General features: G+C 39.9%; 1 protein-coding gene and 1 long non-coding RNA gene across 7 annotated transcripts in view; one reads left to right on the top strand and one right to left on the bottom strand.

Moving 5' to 3' along the window:
• Positions 1-16,583, bottom strand: part of LOC111090112 — a 93,217-nt gene that overhangs the window by 41,056 nt on the left and 35,578 nt on the right. The window lies entirely within an intron of this gene.
• LOC102151354 lies at positions 3,438-6,979 on the top strand. Of its 2 annotated transcripts, none has more exons than XR_005354752.1 (3): positions 3,438-3,520; positions 4,598-4,708; positions 4,899-6,979. It is a non-coding gene; the product is annotated as an uncharacterized LOC102151354 (long non-coding RNA). The 2 variants fall into 2 exon arrangements; XR_005354753.1 differs by lacking the exon at positions 3,438-3,520 and adding an exon at positions 3,591-3,761.

Raw genomic sequence — 16,583 nt, 5'->3', positions numbered from 1 at the left:
GTGGCATAGCTGACTCGAAGAAAGGTAGACCTAACCACATAAGGCTTTAAATCTGGGCCTCGGTGTCAGAGATAGAGGAAGTCGGAGACTCAAAGTGTGAGAGGGATTCTGATGGAGGGAGATTCTCCCTTGATGGCTTTGAGATGAACAGGATCACGCAGCAAAGTGTGCATGTAGACTTTAGGAACTGAGAATAGATCTTGGCTGATAACCACAAGGAAAAGACAATGGCCTCAGTCCCAAAACCTCAAAGAACTGATTTCTGCCACAACCACACAAGCTGGGAAGAACATCCAGAACTCCACGTGACAACACACTTCAGCAGACATATTCATTTCAGCCTTGTGAAAACCTGAGCAGAGAACTCGGCCATACAGTTTCTGGATTTCTTACCTATAGAACAGTGTGATACTGAATGGCTATTGTTTTAGGACACTGAGTGTATGGTGATTTGTTACACAAAAATAGAAAACTCATGTGTTCATCAGAATAAAAGTAAAGTAGGGACCAGCAGCAGAAAAATAGTAGAAAAATTTCCCAATACTTGGGGGAAAAACATGCAAGCAAGCAATCCATCAGTCAAGGGCAATTAGAAAATATTTCCTAAAAAATTTTATACCAAAATATATATAGCATACCAAAATATGTGGGGTGCAGCTAAAGTGGTGTTTAGAAGGAAATGTATAACCTCAAATGCTCATATTAGAAAATAAATGTCTCAAATTAATTATCTCAGCTTCCAATTAAGACACTAGAAAAATAAAGCAAATAATACCCTCCCTCTCCAAAAAAAACAAAACAGAAGAAAGAAAAGAGTGAAAAAAATAATTGAAATTAAAAAAGGAGAAACAATGAAGCCATGGAGAAAATTGAAAACTGGCTCTTGAAAATGACGGATAAAATTGATAAACCTCCTATAAGACTGAAAAAGCAAGACAGAAGACACAATGGCCAATACCAGAAAAGAAGAAGAAAGTACCTCTACAGACCCCTGAGACACTAAAGGGAAAATTAGGGACTATTATAAACAAGTCTTCACACATATATTCTACCCCTTAGGTGAAAATTGACCCATCCTTCAGAAACAAAAACCCAGAACTGATCAAGAGAAGGAGATTATCTAAATAATTTTATATCTATTAAAGTATTTGATTAGGAAACTAAAAATCTGAGAAAGAAATCTCCAGACACAGATGGTTTCATTGGTAACAAATAACATCATTTCCACACAATCTCTTCCAGAAAAGAGGAGGAGAAAATATTTCCCAACTTGTTTTACGAGGCCAGCACAAAATATCAGAAAACCAAAACCAGACCTATATAAATAGAATATACCATCACCAACTGAGGCTTCTTCCAAGAATGCAAAGCTGGCTCAATATTAGAAAATGGGTGACGGGCACTGAGGGGGGCACTTGACGGGATGAGCACTGGGTGTTATTCTGTATGTTGTCAAATTGAACACCAATAAAAAATAAATTTATTATTTAAAAAAATAAATAACATAAAAATAAAAAAAAGAAAATCAATCAATGCAATCCACTAAACTAACCATCTAAAGAAGGAAAACCACATCATCAATTGACACAGAAAAGACATTTGGGAGTATTCAACATCAATTCACAATAAAAATTTAGCACACCAAGAAACTTCTTCATCCTGATAAAAGGCATCTACAGAAAACCTATAGCTAACATCATAGGAAAGGGGGAAGGCTTTCTTTCTAAAACTGGCAACAAAACAAGCATGTCCTATTCTACATCATTCCTAATCCACACCAGAATGGAAGTCCTAATCTGTACAATAAATCAGAAAAAGAAAGAAAGGACATATATAGATTAAAAGAGAAGTAAAACTATCCTTATTTGTAGATGAAGAAAATCCCCCCCAAAAAGAAAAAAAATCGCAAGGAATCTAAACAAAACAAAAGAAAACCTCCCAGAATCAATAAAACCGAGTTTAGCAAGATCACAGTTTCAATATCAATATACAAAAAAACTAACATGTTTCTAGATGCTAGCACTGAACAACCAGAAACCAAATTTATTTAAAGATAACACCATTTTCAAGAGATCCCACAAAGCAAGTAGTTGCTGTAAATCTAAACTATTAAGTGTATCAGCTGTTTAGCAGCTATGTTTAAACTACAGCTGCTGAGGGAGGAAAGAAAAGAACTAACTAAATAAAAAGCCTTCCTGTGCTAGTTAAATGGAGGCCCCATGTCTCTCCCAAATTGATCTGAAACTCTAATGCAATTCCTATTAAATGACCAACAAGATTTGTAGATCTATACGAGCAGAGTCAAAATAATTCTATAAAAGAATGAAGTTGAATTCCTCACATTACCCAATTTTCAGAATCACTGTAAAGCTATATTAATAAAACAGTGTGGTATTTGCAAATGGATAGACACTAGATCAACAGAACAAGGAGTCCAGAAAGAGACCCACATGAATATGTTCTATTTATTATAAAAAGAAATCCAAATGCAATTTATAGAAGAAAGAACAGGGTTTTTTTTTTTCCAACAATGTTAACTAAACCACCATGTGCAAAACATAATTAATCTGCACTAAAACCTCAAGTCTTATACAAATATTAACTCATCATGCATGGATCATAGATCTAAATGTAAAATGTAGATCTACCAAACATTAAAAGAATATCTTCCTGACCCTGGATTAAGCAGACTTCTTAGACATAACACCAAAAAAAAAAAACGTTCATAAAAGAAAAAAATACTCAATTCAAAATAAAAACCTTTGCTCTGTAAATGACACTGTTCAAAAATGAAAAGATAAACTCCAAATCCAGAGAAAATATTTGCATATCACACATCTGACAAAAACTTGTATCTAAAATATATAAATGACTCCTATTTTACTGTACTAACCCAATTTTTTGAACTGACACTTCACCAAATAGTATATATCAGTTGCAAAAAATGCACATGAAAAGATGTTAATTTGGGATCCCTGGGTGGCTCAGTGGTTTAGCGTCTGCCTTTGGCCGGTGGCGCGATCCTGGAGGCGCGGGAGGCTCCAGGCATGGAGCCTGCTTCTCCCTCCTCCTGTGTCTCTGCCTCTCTTTCTGTCTATCATAAATCAATCAATCAATCAATCATCTATCTATCTATCTATCTATCTATCTATCTATCTATCTATCTATCTATCTATCTTTAAAAAACAAAAACAAAACTTGACTGCAAGCTGTTAAATGATCACTCTCAAGGTGCTAGAAGCAAACCAAGACTCCTAGGCCTACATCCTTCTTGCCCCAAGTGGGGTTTCTATCCCCAAGCCTTGCCCCGTTTGACTTGACCAATCACCTGAGAGAGTAGGAGGTGCTTGAACTCCTTCCCACCAATCAGCAGCAATGTGAGTATTGGATTCCCCCACCCTATTACATGCAAACTCAATCAGCCAATAGTAATAGAAAGATAGAATAGGAGGCGGAGCCTGTATTATCTCTCTGGTAATCCCCGCCTGTTGGCCTGAGGGCGAGGCTCCAAGTAGCCCTGGTAATGCCTGATCCAGATCCCCTAATGGGGTGCCTGAAGGGGCAGGGAGGAAATTTATGAGGGGATAGGGTGGGAGGAAGAGAGAATGGGTAACGGCAGAATGAGGGGGCAAGAAGGGTTTCAGGGGGATGCAGAAAGGTATTATAAGAAGAGAACTATATAGAAGGAACATGGATTTAGAAGAACAGTGAGTCTGCTATGAGTGGAAGAAGTTCAGAGGGTCAGGACGCTGGTTTCAGAGGTAGGAAGAAGGTGGTAGAGGGATAAAGGGCAGGCCTTTATAAGGGGACAGAGAAGACGCTTTGAGTGGACATGGAGAGGACTTAGAATTTAGAGTTGGTTAAGGGAGGTCTTAGAGGAGCCAACAAAGAGGTCATGGGTGGGAAGAAGGGGAAGGACGAAGTTTATGGGTGAACAAGGCTCATAACAGGACCATGACAGGTTCATAGGGACAAAGTGAGGGATATTACAAATGAGATAAGGAGAGAGGCATTGCTTGCACAGTTTTATAGGGTGAGAGTTTTAAGAGGGAACAAGGAAGGTTTTGTAGATGGAAAGTGAGAGTGTTCAAGTGTTGAGTAGGGTCTCCTTAGTAGGTGTTTCATAGGGGCAAAAAGGCGGCATTTGGGGGACCATGAGGGTGGGATAGGAACAAAATGTGATGGCGGCTCAGTTGCAGTTCCAAGGAGGACAAGCGAGAGTCATCAGAGTCAGCAAGGGATTTTGTGGGGGTAGTGTTAGGGTCCAAGTGAGACAAGCTGTAGGGACCTGCAAGGCAGTTCTAGAAGACAGGGAGGAGGTTACAGAAGACAGGGAAAGGGTTACTAGGAACAAGCAGGGATTATAGAGCATAGGAGGGGGCTGGGAGATCCAGGGTAGAAGGAGGTATTAAAGGGGAAAATGACAGGATAGAGGGGACATGGTGGGAGTGAGAGGAAGTCTGTATGAGTTTTAAAGGGGGTCAGTGAAGATTTATAGAAGCCAAGGAGAGATGTGTTAGCATGAAAAGAGAGGTGGTCAGAGGGGACAGAAGAGTCCAGAAGCCATTCTGAGCCATAACCTATCCCCTGCCCCCAGGCATTTGAAATTATGTCTGATGAGCCCCCAAAAGACTACCTCTTGCTGTCGATCCTGGCCTACTTGCTGTGTTGTCCCTTAGGCAGTGCAGCCATGTACTACTCTTCCCAGGTGGGAATCTATGTCAAGTCAATCCTGCCCTCCCCTCCCTCTCCACCCTGGTCCTGAACCTGAACCAATTACATCCATGATCTAACCTCCTGTTGGTTCAGGACCCCACCTGGTTCCTTACAGTCCTGTCTACCATTCAGTAACCCTTTAAGCCCATCTATTCCCTTTTCCCTTCTCCCTTCAAACCCAGACAAGGCGCCACAACTATAGAAATGAACCAGACTTGGCAGCTGAGACCTCTGAGACAACCTTCGTGCTCTCAGTCATAGCGATTTCTTTGGGATGCCTCGGTATATTGAACACCTGGATTGTGATCCTAGTGACCATATTTGCTCGGTAACCTCCCCTTCAGCTCATGAACAAGCCACCAAATATATACAACAGTGTCAGTCATCTTGGCTCTAAGTATCCATTTGGGCCAAATGGGACACCTGCTCCTCAATGTCTGGACTGCCAGGTATTGACAGCCTAGGCCAGCAACCTGAGCTGGTTGATGGGGAAAGGAAATGGTAGCTCAAGAAACCACTCTCCAGATTTGCCCAGCCCATCCCATCTAGTGGACCAGAGCCCAAGACTAACACTGGGATCCTGCCAAGGCATGTGTGCCATGGGATACAGGGTGGGGCACTGGTTCCCCAGGGTAGCCTCCCTCTGCCCACATTCATGCATGCATGCCCTAAATCCATTTATACTGTCAAAGACCTTGGCTGTTGCTGCCTGATTCTGGGGATCTGACAGTGACAACAAGTTCAGATCCTGCCACACCCTCTCAGATCCTCTCAGGGTAAAAGACACACAAATTACTAGACAGTAACAGTTCAGAGTAGTCCAATCTCTAATAGGGGAAAGCGAAGTAGCGGGAATATAAGAGGGCAGATCAACTCTGGAGTACTTGTGGTCTACCAGAAAACCAGGGAGTCAAGCAGCTGTCAGTGAACCAGTTGGAGTTCAGGTCAGGTTATGAGTGTACAGTTTTTATACCAGGTATGGTGCCTCCTCCCCACCTCCAACCACCACCTGTAATAATTGTGATTTATTCATAAATCAATGAGTACTTTCTAAGAACCTAAGATGTAACAGGCACTGTACTAGGAGCCAGGAACTAGGATCTTAACACAGCAAGATAAATAAGACCCCTTTCTGACCGACCTTACTATTACAACCAACTCTTAGTGATCTGCAACAAACTAAGTGCACAGATTGCTAGTAGGTACTTTGAAACTTACAGCAGTTTGACATTGCCAAGATATCCAAGTATCATCCAAGTCTATGATCAATAAACTGGTCTTGTGTAACAGGGTATAGAACAAAAATCAGTCCATGACACATTGGAGATATCAAAAAATAGGTACTCCTATTCCACAACCACAAATAATTTGAGGCACACTGGGCTAGTGGACAATGAATTATACTAGAAGGTATATTATTGGGGTCATGCTAGCAGCTATAACAAACTCCACTAATTCCATAGCTCACACAACAGAACTTTTATTTCATGATCATGGATTCCCCCAATGTGGCCCACACACTAAGTCAAGGATCCAGGTTCCTTCCACTTGGTGATTCCACCACCTTCTAAGGACTTGGAGTGTTTTGAACTGAGGCAGAAGATGAAAGACTGGAGAGCCTCCACTACCTTCTTAAAATCCTCCACTCAAAAGTGAACCCTTGGTACTCCGGGTGGGAAAGTACATTTTGACAGCCACTATAGAAAACAGGATGAAGATTTCTCAAAAAATTAGAACTACCATATGATCCAGCAATCCCACTTCCAGGTACATATCCAAAGGAAATAAAATCAATGAGATATCTGCAACCTATGATCTTTGCAGCAATTATTCACAATAGCCAAGACTGGAAGCAACTGAAGTGTCCAACAATGGATGAATGAATAAAGAAGATGTGGTAGAATCTCCAAAGGAATATTAAAACATGAGAAATATGAAATCCTGCCATTTGTGACAACTTGGATGGAATTTATGAGTGTTATTCTAACTGAAATAGGGCATACAGAGAAAGACAAATACTGCGTGATATCAATTATATGTGGAAACTAAAAAAGCCAGACTCATAGAACCACAAAATAGAATGGCAGTGGCCAGGGGCTAGGGGTGGGGGAGACGAGGACAGTCTGGGAAAAGAATATAAACTCAGTTATAAGACGAATAATATCTGAGGGTCTAATATATAACATGGTAACTATAGTTAAAAATACTGTGCTGTATATTTAAAATATGCTAGAATGTTGGGACGCCTGGGTGGCTCAGCGGTTGAGCGTCTGCCTTCTGCTCAGGGCAGATCCTGGAGTCCCGGGATCAAGTCCCACATCAGGCTCCCTGCGTGGAGCCTGCTTCTCCCTCCACCTGTGTCTCTGCCCACCCCACCCTGTGTCTCTCATGAATAAATAAATAAAATCTTTTTAAAAATATGCTAGGATGTATATCTTAAGTGTTCTCACAAAAAGGTAACTGTGAAGGTGACGGATGTGTTCACTACTTGATTGTGGTAATAATTTCACAATGTATATGTATATCGAATTACCATGTTGTATACTTTAAATATATTACAATTCCATATTTCGATTATACCTCAGTAACACGGTAAAAAAAATGCCTTTTTTAAAAAATAAAATTTTGGCCTTATAGAAACATACACCGGGGCACCTGCATGGCTCAGTGGTTGAGCATCTGCCTTTCGCTCCAGGTGTGATCCTGGGGTCCCGGGATCAAGTCTCGCATCCAACTCCCAGCAGGGAGCCTGCATCTCCCTCTGGCTATGTCTCTGCCACTCTCTCTGTGTGTCTCTCATGAATAAATAAAATCCTAAAAAAATGTATGTATTTTTAAAAAAGAAACATACACCCCTTTTGCTCTCAGTCTATTGGACAGAACTAGTCCCATGGCTTCAAATGGATCTAGGTCCTCTGGTGTGAAGACCCCAAATGGAGCCACAGAAATTTGGTAGACCCTAAGATGGAGCCAAACTGCAAAATTCTGTAGATGATGCAGAGAGCCAACAGCAGACTGGGAGCTGCAGGCTGTACAGATGTTAATGCAGGGGCAGCCTCCAGCTGAAGACAATCTAAGCTCTTCTGTCACCTTGCTCATCTTGCCACCCAGTGGCATTCTTTTTTTTTCCCCCCCAGTGGCATTCTGGCTTGCATTCCCACTCTCCAGATTTGCCCAGCCCATCCCATCCGCTGAGGCGCAGCCTCAGGACCAACAGACTTCGTGTGGGTCACAAGAAGTGCAAATGATGCAGTCCTTGAGCCACCCTCTATTCTAATCCCTTTCCGCCCTACCCTTACCCCCCACTTTCATTGGCTTGCTCTTGACAGTTTTCCACAGTGGTCACGGACTGGGACCAGGTGACTCAAGGATCTCCACGGCCTCCTGCTCACCTCCCTGACCTTGGGGAGGCCCTCGGTCCTTCTACTGGCATGAAACAAGAGTCCAGGGTGCAGGCCCTCTCCCAAGGGAAGGGACACCCCCTCCCGTAAGATGACCTCTGTACCCCTTTAATCCCCAGCCCAGGATCTGGATCCAACAAAGTTCATGGAATTTTCTTAGCCCCTGGAATGAGAACTGTCTGCATTAACCAGATTGAGAGCTGGTGAGAGAATGAAGTCCAGAGAGGGAGATTATTTTGGTTAGTGCCCCAGCTCCAGGCTGGATTCCAGGGGCCTCCCAGGATGGGAACTGCTGGAGTAGCCAGGTCTTTCCTGGAGGCAGATAGGAGCAGGCACATGGGTGCTGGAGCGGCCTGCCTGAGTTCAACCCCGAGTCAGGACCTGCGGCTGAGGCTAACCAACCTTCCTTTGCTGCAGTTTTCTCCCTGTACAATAACAGAACCCACAGGAGTGCTGTGAGGATGCAATGAGTTCACAGAAGTCAAGTACCTCACAAGAGGTACCTCGAAAAAACGCTTGATTGCAACATGGCAGATACAGCTGCGCCTTCCCCCACAGCAAAGGTGGTAAAGCCTCTTGCTCCCATTTTGTCCCCTCCGTTACAACCCCCAACACCTGCTCAGCACAGTCAACTTTGCACCTGCCCAAATATCTCTGGGCTGGACACCGCGCATCCCTCATGGCAGCAAGGGCAGGCAGTGCAGCACTTCGCCTACAATTCAGAGCACCAGACCAAATACCCAAGACGTGAGACGTCAGAACTGCGAGGGCTTTTGACAGGTTTTGCTTGTTAACCCCACAACTCATGATGCTGATGTGAAAATAAATTAAAGAAACCTTATTTTAAATGGAGGCGGGAAACCCTAAAGAGAAGGCTGTTACCCACTACCACTTGCCATAAGAAGCAAATATTCATTCCCCAACAGGAAGAAGCTTGATTTACATATCCCAGCGGGCGAAAGACTTGCTCCTACCCACCCCCCAGCAGCTCAGCCAATGAGAACGCAGGGAACTGGCCCTTCCCTCTTCCTCCTCCCTCTTATAAAAGTGAGCCCCTCTGCTCTGTTCTCAGGACTGGCCTAAGATTGACAGTAGCTTGTTTGTCCTGAATTGCAATTCCCCTGCTATTCCTAAATAAAGCAGGAATATTTACTGGTAAAATAGGTGGCTTTTTTAAGGTCAACATTGATAACCCAGGCTCATGCACCAGAGCAGTGAGATGAACTATTGATTAGATTGAGCTTCAGCAGCAAGTAACAGAGCAGGGGGTGGGGCGGGAAACCACACACACTTTCCACAAGGCATTTCCCTCTCACACAGAAGTCTGAGGCTTGGTGATTAGGACTGGCCTGAAGGCCTCTCAAAACCTCAACATAGGGATCCCTGGGTGGGGCAGCGGTTTGGTGCCTGCCTTTGGCCCAGGGCGCGATCCTGGAGACCCGGGATCGAATCCCACGTCAGGCTCCCGGTGCATGGAGCCTGCTTCTCCCTCTGCCTATGTCTCTGCCTCTCTCTCTCTCTGTCTATTATAAATTAAAAAAAAAAAAAATCTCAACATAGAGATCCTTCATCTATCTGTTCCTGTTTCCTAATCTGGGATATTCATACACAAAGCCCAAAATGGCCGCTAAGGCCATCGCAGGCGCATCCAAGGCAGTGAGATAGAGGAAGGGAAAGTGGATCTGCCTTTTAAGACACTTCCAGGAAGTTACACACACACACACACACACACACACACACACACACAAGGTTGCTGTGAACATTCATATACAAGTTTTTGTTTGGGTATATGCTTTCATTCCTTTTAGATAAACACCTAGGAGTGGGATGGCTGGGTCATATGGTAGATGTATGTATAACTTTTCTGAAATTGCCAAAGTGGTTTGCCAAAGTGGTTGTACCATTTCACATTCCTATCAGCCATGTATGAGAATTACAATTGCCCCAAATCTTTTCCAACACTTGGTATGGTTAGTCTTTTTAATTTTAGCCATAATTAGAATGTAGGTATGTAGTGGTATCTCATTATGATTTTAATATGCATTTCCCTAATGACTAATGATAGTGCCTTTCCAAGGATTTATCTATCATTTATACACCTGTTTGGTAAAGTTTCTGTTCAAATCTTTGCCCATTTTTATTGGTTTATTATTGAGTTTTGAGAGTTTGTGATCTATTCTGGAATCAAGTCCTTTATCAGATTTTCCAGTTTATAGCTTCCTTTTTAATTTTAATTTTAAAAATTCTCTTAACAGTATCTGTTTTAAAATATTTATTTACTTGAGAGAAAGAGAATATGATCAGTAGGGGCAAAAGGATGGGGAGAGAGAATCTCAAGTAGACTCCATGCTGTGGGCGGAGCCTGACACAGGGCATGATCTCATGACCTGGAGATCATAACCTGAGCCAAAACCAAGAGTTGGACACTTAACCAACTGCACCACCCACGCACCTCTTAACAGTGTATTTTGAAGAGCAGAAGTTTTAACTTTGATGAGGCTAATTTTGCTTTTTTTTTTTTTTAAACAGATCGTACTTTTGTTGTTGAATCTTAGAAATCTTTGCTTAGCGCAAGGTTTCTCTTACATTCTCTTCTAGAAGTTTCATGGTTGTGGTTCCACATGTAGATCTAGAATCCATGTTGAGGTCATTTTTAGTTGGTACAAGGTATGCATCTAAGTGTATTCTTCTGCATATGGATATCCAATTATTCCCAGGATATTTGTTGAAAACACTAGCCTTCTCCACTAAATTGATTTGCACATTTTAAAAACCTCAAATGCTCACATATGTAAAGATCTATCTCTAAACTAAGAATAAGCTACCCTTTTTTCATTGATGTAGTTGTCTTTCTTGAAGCTAATACCACACTGTCTTAATTTCTGTCTCATAACGGTATTGAACTGAAAGTATGAGTTCTCCCACCTCTTCAAAGTTGTTTTGATTATTCTAGCTCATTTTTATTTCCATCTGAATTTATGGATAAGCCTGTAAGTTTCTTTTAAAAGAAAAAGCCAAAAAAACAAAAAAAAAAAAAAAAAAAAAAAAAAAAAGAAAAAGCCTGCATTGTGACTGCATTGACTCTATAAATTAATTTGAGAATTGACATTTTTACAATATTTTGTATCTTCCAATCTAAGAACAGGTACCTGTCTCCATTTACTTAGCCTTCTTTAAAACCTCTTTTCAGGGATCCCTGGGTGGCTCAGCGGTTTAGCGCCTGCCTTTGGCCAAGGGCTCAATCCTGGGGTCCCGGGATCGAGTCCCACGTCGGGCTCCCGATATGGAGCCTGTCTCCCTCCTCCTGTCTCTCTCTCTCTCTCTCTCTGTCTATCATAAATAATTTAATAAATCTTTAAAAAAATAAATAAAATCTCTTTTCAATGTTTCGTAGTTTTCAATGTGCAAATCTTGCATGCCTTTTGTCAGATTTATCCTGAAGTATTTAATATTTTTGACGGTATCGTAAATGGCATTTTAAAAATCGTGGTGAAATACCCTAACACAAAATTTGCCATTCTACAATCTTTAAAGTTCAGTATTGTAAAGTATATTTCATATTCTCAACCAATCTCCAGAAGTCTTCTCATCTGTAAAACTACAACTCTATACCCATTAAACACAACTCTCCATTCCCTTCCTGGTCCCAGCCTTTGACAACCTCCATTCTACTATCTGTCTCTATGAATTTGACTACTCTAGATTCCTTATATAAGTGGGATCATATAGTCTGTCTTTTTGTAATGCTTATTTTACTTAGCATAATGTACTCAAGGTCCATACATGTTATAGCACGCATCAGAATTTCCTTCCTTTTCAAGGATATCTATCACATTTTTTCTTTTTCAAATTTTTATTTAAATTCTAGTTAGTTAACATATAGTGCAATATTGGCTTTAGGAGTAGAATTTAGTGATTTATCTTACACTGTTGGTGGGAATGCAAACTGGCACAGCCACTCTGGGAAACAGTACGGAGGCTCCTCAAGAAGTTAAAAATAGAACTACCCTATCACCCAGCAGTTGCACTACTAGGTATTTACCCAAAGGACACAAAATACAGATTCAAAGAGTTACATGTACCCCAATGTTTATAGCAACATTATCAACAATAGCCAAACCATGGAAAGAGCCTGAGTGTCCATTGACTGATGAATGGATAAAGAAGATGTGGTATGGGGAATGCCTGGGTGGCTCAGCAGTTGAGTGTCTGCCTTTGGCTCAGGGTGTGATCCCAGGGTCCCTGGATTGAGTCCCATGTCAGGCTTCCTGCATGGAGCCTGCTTCTCCCTCCTGCCTATGTCTCTGCCTCTTTCTGTGTATCTCTCATGAATAAATAAATAAAATCTTTAAAAATAAAAGATGTGGTGTGTGTGTGTATACATATATATGTATGTATGTATATGCAATGGACTACTACTCAGCCATCAAAAATAATAAAATCTTGCCATTTGCAATGATGTGGATGGAGCTAGATTGTATTATGCAAAGCAAAATTAGTCAGAGAAAGACAAATACCACATCATTTCACTCATATGTGAAAATTAAGAAACAAAATAAATGATCATATGGGAAGGGGAAAAAAGAAAGAGGGAAGCAAACCATAAGAAACTCTGTCTATCACATTTTATTTATCCATTCACCAATCAATGGAAACTTGGGTTAGTCTCACCTTTTGACTACTGTGAATAATGCTGTTGTGAAGTTGGGTGAACATGGTTCTGTGAACATACCTCTTACAGACCCTGTTTTTAATTTTTTTGGATATATCCCAGAATTGGAATTGTTGCATCATATGGTAATTATATTTTTTTATTTTTAAGTGACTACCATATATTTTTCCATAGCAGCTATCTATACCAGTTTGTATTCCCACTAACAGTGCACAGGTATTCCAATTTCTCTGCACTACCTTGTTTACACTTGTCATTTCTGTTTTTCTTTTTTTAAATAGTAGCTATCTTGATGGGTATGAGGTGATATCTCATTGTGGTTTTGATTTTTATTTCCCTAATGATTAGTGATGCTGAGCATCTTTCATATGCTTATTGGTCATTTGCATATCTTCTTTGAAGAAATGTCTATTCAATTCCTTTGACCATTTTTTAATCAGGTTATTTTTTGTTTTTGTAAAGTAGCATTAGTTCTTTATATATTCTAGATATGAACCCCTTATCAGATATATGATCAGCAAATATTTTCTACCATTCCATAGGTTGTCTACTCATTCTTTTATGTCCTTTGATGCATAGAACCTTTTCATTTTGATGGAGTCCATTTATTTATTTTTGGTTTTGGTGTCATATCCATTTCCAAATCTGATGTCATGAAGCTTTTCCCTATGCTTTCTTCTAAGAATTTTATAGCTTTAGGTCTTATTTTTAGGTCTTTGATCCATTTTGAGTTAATTTTGATAGATGATATAAGGTAAGGGTTGAACTTCATTCTTTTACATGTGGATATCTAGTTTTTCTAGCACCATTTGTTGAAAAGACTTTTGTGCTTACTTTTAGGGTAATTTTCTCTTCTTTTTCCCAGACGTTCAAAGAGGAAGCAGACATCATTAATTTTAGATGTTTTGCTATAGATTGAATGTTTGATTTCACCAAAATTCACCTGTTGTTAAGCCTTCCCCTAATATAATGGCACTTTGAAGTAGAGCCTTTGGGAGGTGATTAGCTCATGAGGGCAGAACCCTCATGCATGAAATCAATGCCGATATAAAAAGAGGCCTGAGAGAAATTCTTTGCCATATCCGCCATGAGATTATACTAAGACTCTTGTCTATGAGAAAGGTGGATACTCCATCTGCCAGTGCTTCATCTCGGACTTCCCATCTCCAGAACTGTAAGAAATACATTTCTGTTTGTTATAAGCTACCCAGTCTATGGAATTTTGTTATAGCAAACTGAATGGATTAAGACACAGTTCTTTTATAAAATAAACATTTATTGATATAAATTTCCCCTTAAGTACTACTTAGACAACCTCTCACATATTTTTATATTTTGTGTCTCCACTTATATTCAATTCAAATGCTTTCTTATTTTGCTTTTGATTTCTTCTTTGAACCATAGGAAATTTTAAAATACTTAGTTTCACACTTGATGGGATGAGCACCGAGTGTATGCTATATGTTGGAAAATCAAACTCCAATTAAAAAAAATACCAAAAAATAAAAATTTAAAAAATTTTTAAAAATAAAAATACTTAGTTTCCAAATATCTGGAGATTTTTCAGATATATTTCTGTTATTAATTTCTAGTTTAATTCCATTTATATCATAGAGAACACACTATAACTTGAGCTTCAAATTTATTGAGACTTGTTTCATGGTCCAGAAGCTGATCCATTTCAATAATTGTTCTGGGTGCACTTGAAAATAATGTGTATCCTACTGTTTAGGGATAGAATGTTCTATAAACGTCAATTCAGTCAAGTTGGTTGATAGTGTTGTTCAAGTCTTCTGTATCCCTACAGATTCTCTAATTTAGCATCAAGTGACAAAAATAATGTAACTTAGTAATGACTGATGTCCTTTATTCAAGGGAAAACAATCCAAGGGTTGGGGGACTACAGAACCTCACAAGAAGTGAAGCACCCTTCTCAAGTGATTTTAGGCAACAGTGAGCTTCATAGAGCTTTACAAGAAGAAATGTGGAAACAAGTCACAATTAGCTAGGAGGTCAAGGACTTTCATAAAGGCTAGCAGGTCCTATTTTCTAGAGTAAGGGAGTTGGAAGGCTATGATTAGTATGTTAGTTTTCCTTGACAGGGAGGTATATCCCCTAAGTGCTGGCTGACTTAGGTTTAGATTTTTCTAAGTTTTTTTTCCTCTATATATTTTGAAGCTGTTATTAGGTGTATAAAAACATAGAACTGGGCAGCCGGGTGGCTCAGTGGTTTAGCGCCGCCTTTGGCCCAGGGTGTGATCCTGGGACCCAGAATCGGGTCCCACATCTGGCTCCCTGCATGGAGCCTGCTTCTCTCTCTGCCTGTGTCTCTGAGCCTCTCTCTCTCTCTCTCTCTTTTTTTTTTTTTTGAGCCTCTCTCTCTCTCATAAATAAATATTTTAAAAACACACATAGAACTGTTGTGTCCTCTTGATTAACTGACCCCTTTATTATTAATTAATACATTTCTTTTTTCCCTGGTATTACTCTTTGTTTATTTTTATTTTTAAGTAACCTCTACATCCAACATGGGGCACAAACTCATAACCCTAAGATCAAGAGTTGCATGCTCTACTGACTGAGCCAACCAGACACCCCCACTCCCCTGGTATTATTCTTTGAAATATACTTCATCTGATATTAATATCACTCCAGAATGATATATCTTTTTATATCCTTTTACTTGCAGCCTCTTTGTATCTGTTTTTTAGTTAGTTAGTTAGTTAGTTAATCTCATAATCTCTATACTCAATGTAGGACTTAAATTCATGATCCCAAGATCAAGAGTCACATGCTCTACTGACTGAGCCAGTCAGGCACCCCAGCCCCTTTGTGTCTTTACACTGAAAGTGGATTTCTTGTGGATGACATATAGTTGGGGTTTTGCTTATTTAATCTGAAAATCTCTGCCTTTTAACTAGGGTGTTGAGACTACTTAGATTTAATGTGATTTAATGACAATCCCCATTTTAAATCTATCTTCCTATCTCCACTTGTTGCATCTATCCTTTGTCCTCTTTTCCTCCTTTTAGATTGAGTATTGTTTTAGTATTTAACTTTTTTGTATATATATATTTTAAAGATTTTATTTATTTATTCATTAGACACACACACACACACACAGAGAGAGAGAGAGAGAGAGAGAAAGAGAGAGAGGCAGAGACACAGGCAGAGGGAGAAGCAAGCTCCATGAAGGGAACCTGATGTAGGACTCGATCCCAGGACTCCAGGATCACACCCTGGGCTGAAAGCAGGTGCTAAACCGCTGAGCCATCCAGGGATCCCTGTATATATTTTTTTATTGGAGTTCAATATGCCAACATATAGCATGCTCACTTTTGTTGGATGATGATGATGATGATTAGCTACAAGTCATTTTTATTATCTCAATATTTTAGTGGTTGCTCTAATGTTCTATCTCTTTAATTTATTACAACATGCCTGCAAATGATATAACACTTCACATACAGTCTAGGACCTTACAAAATGTATTTTCATTTTTCTGTTCTCAGCTTTGTGCTATTATTTCATGTAGTTTTCTTCTATGTATATTTTACATGTCACACTATATTTTTTTGCTTTAAAGTATGGAATAATGTTTTTTATGTTTTTATTTTTACTTATTTTTAGTATTTGTTTTTTATATAATAATTAAATATACTATATTATTAGTTTCTGAGGTAGAGTTCAGTGATTCGTCAGTCTCATAATAATACCCAGTGCTCACTACATCACGTTCTCTCCCCAATGTCCACTACCCAGTTACTCCATCCTTCCCCCGCAAGCAACCCGCA

Source organism: Canis lupus, chromosome 1 (genome assembly GCF_011100685.1).
Source record: "Canis lupus familiaris isolate Mischka breed German Shepherd chromosome 1, alternate assembly UU_Cfam_GSD_1.0, whole genome shotgun sequence".
NCBI classification, from domain to species: Eukaryota; Metazoa; Chordata; class Mammalia; order Carnivora; family Canidae; genus Canis; species Canis lupus.
Note: the sequence above shows the minus strand (reverse complement) of the source record. Positions and strands in the feature narration are given on the sequence as shown.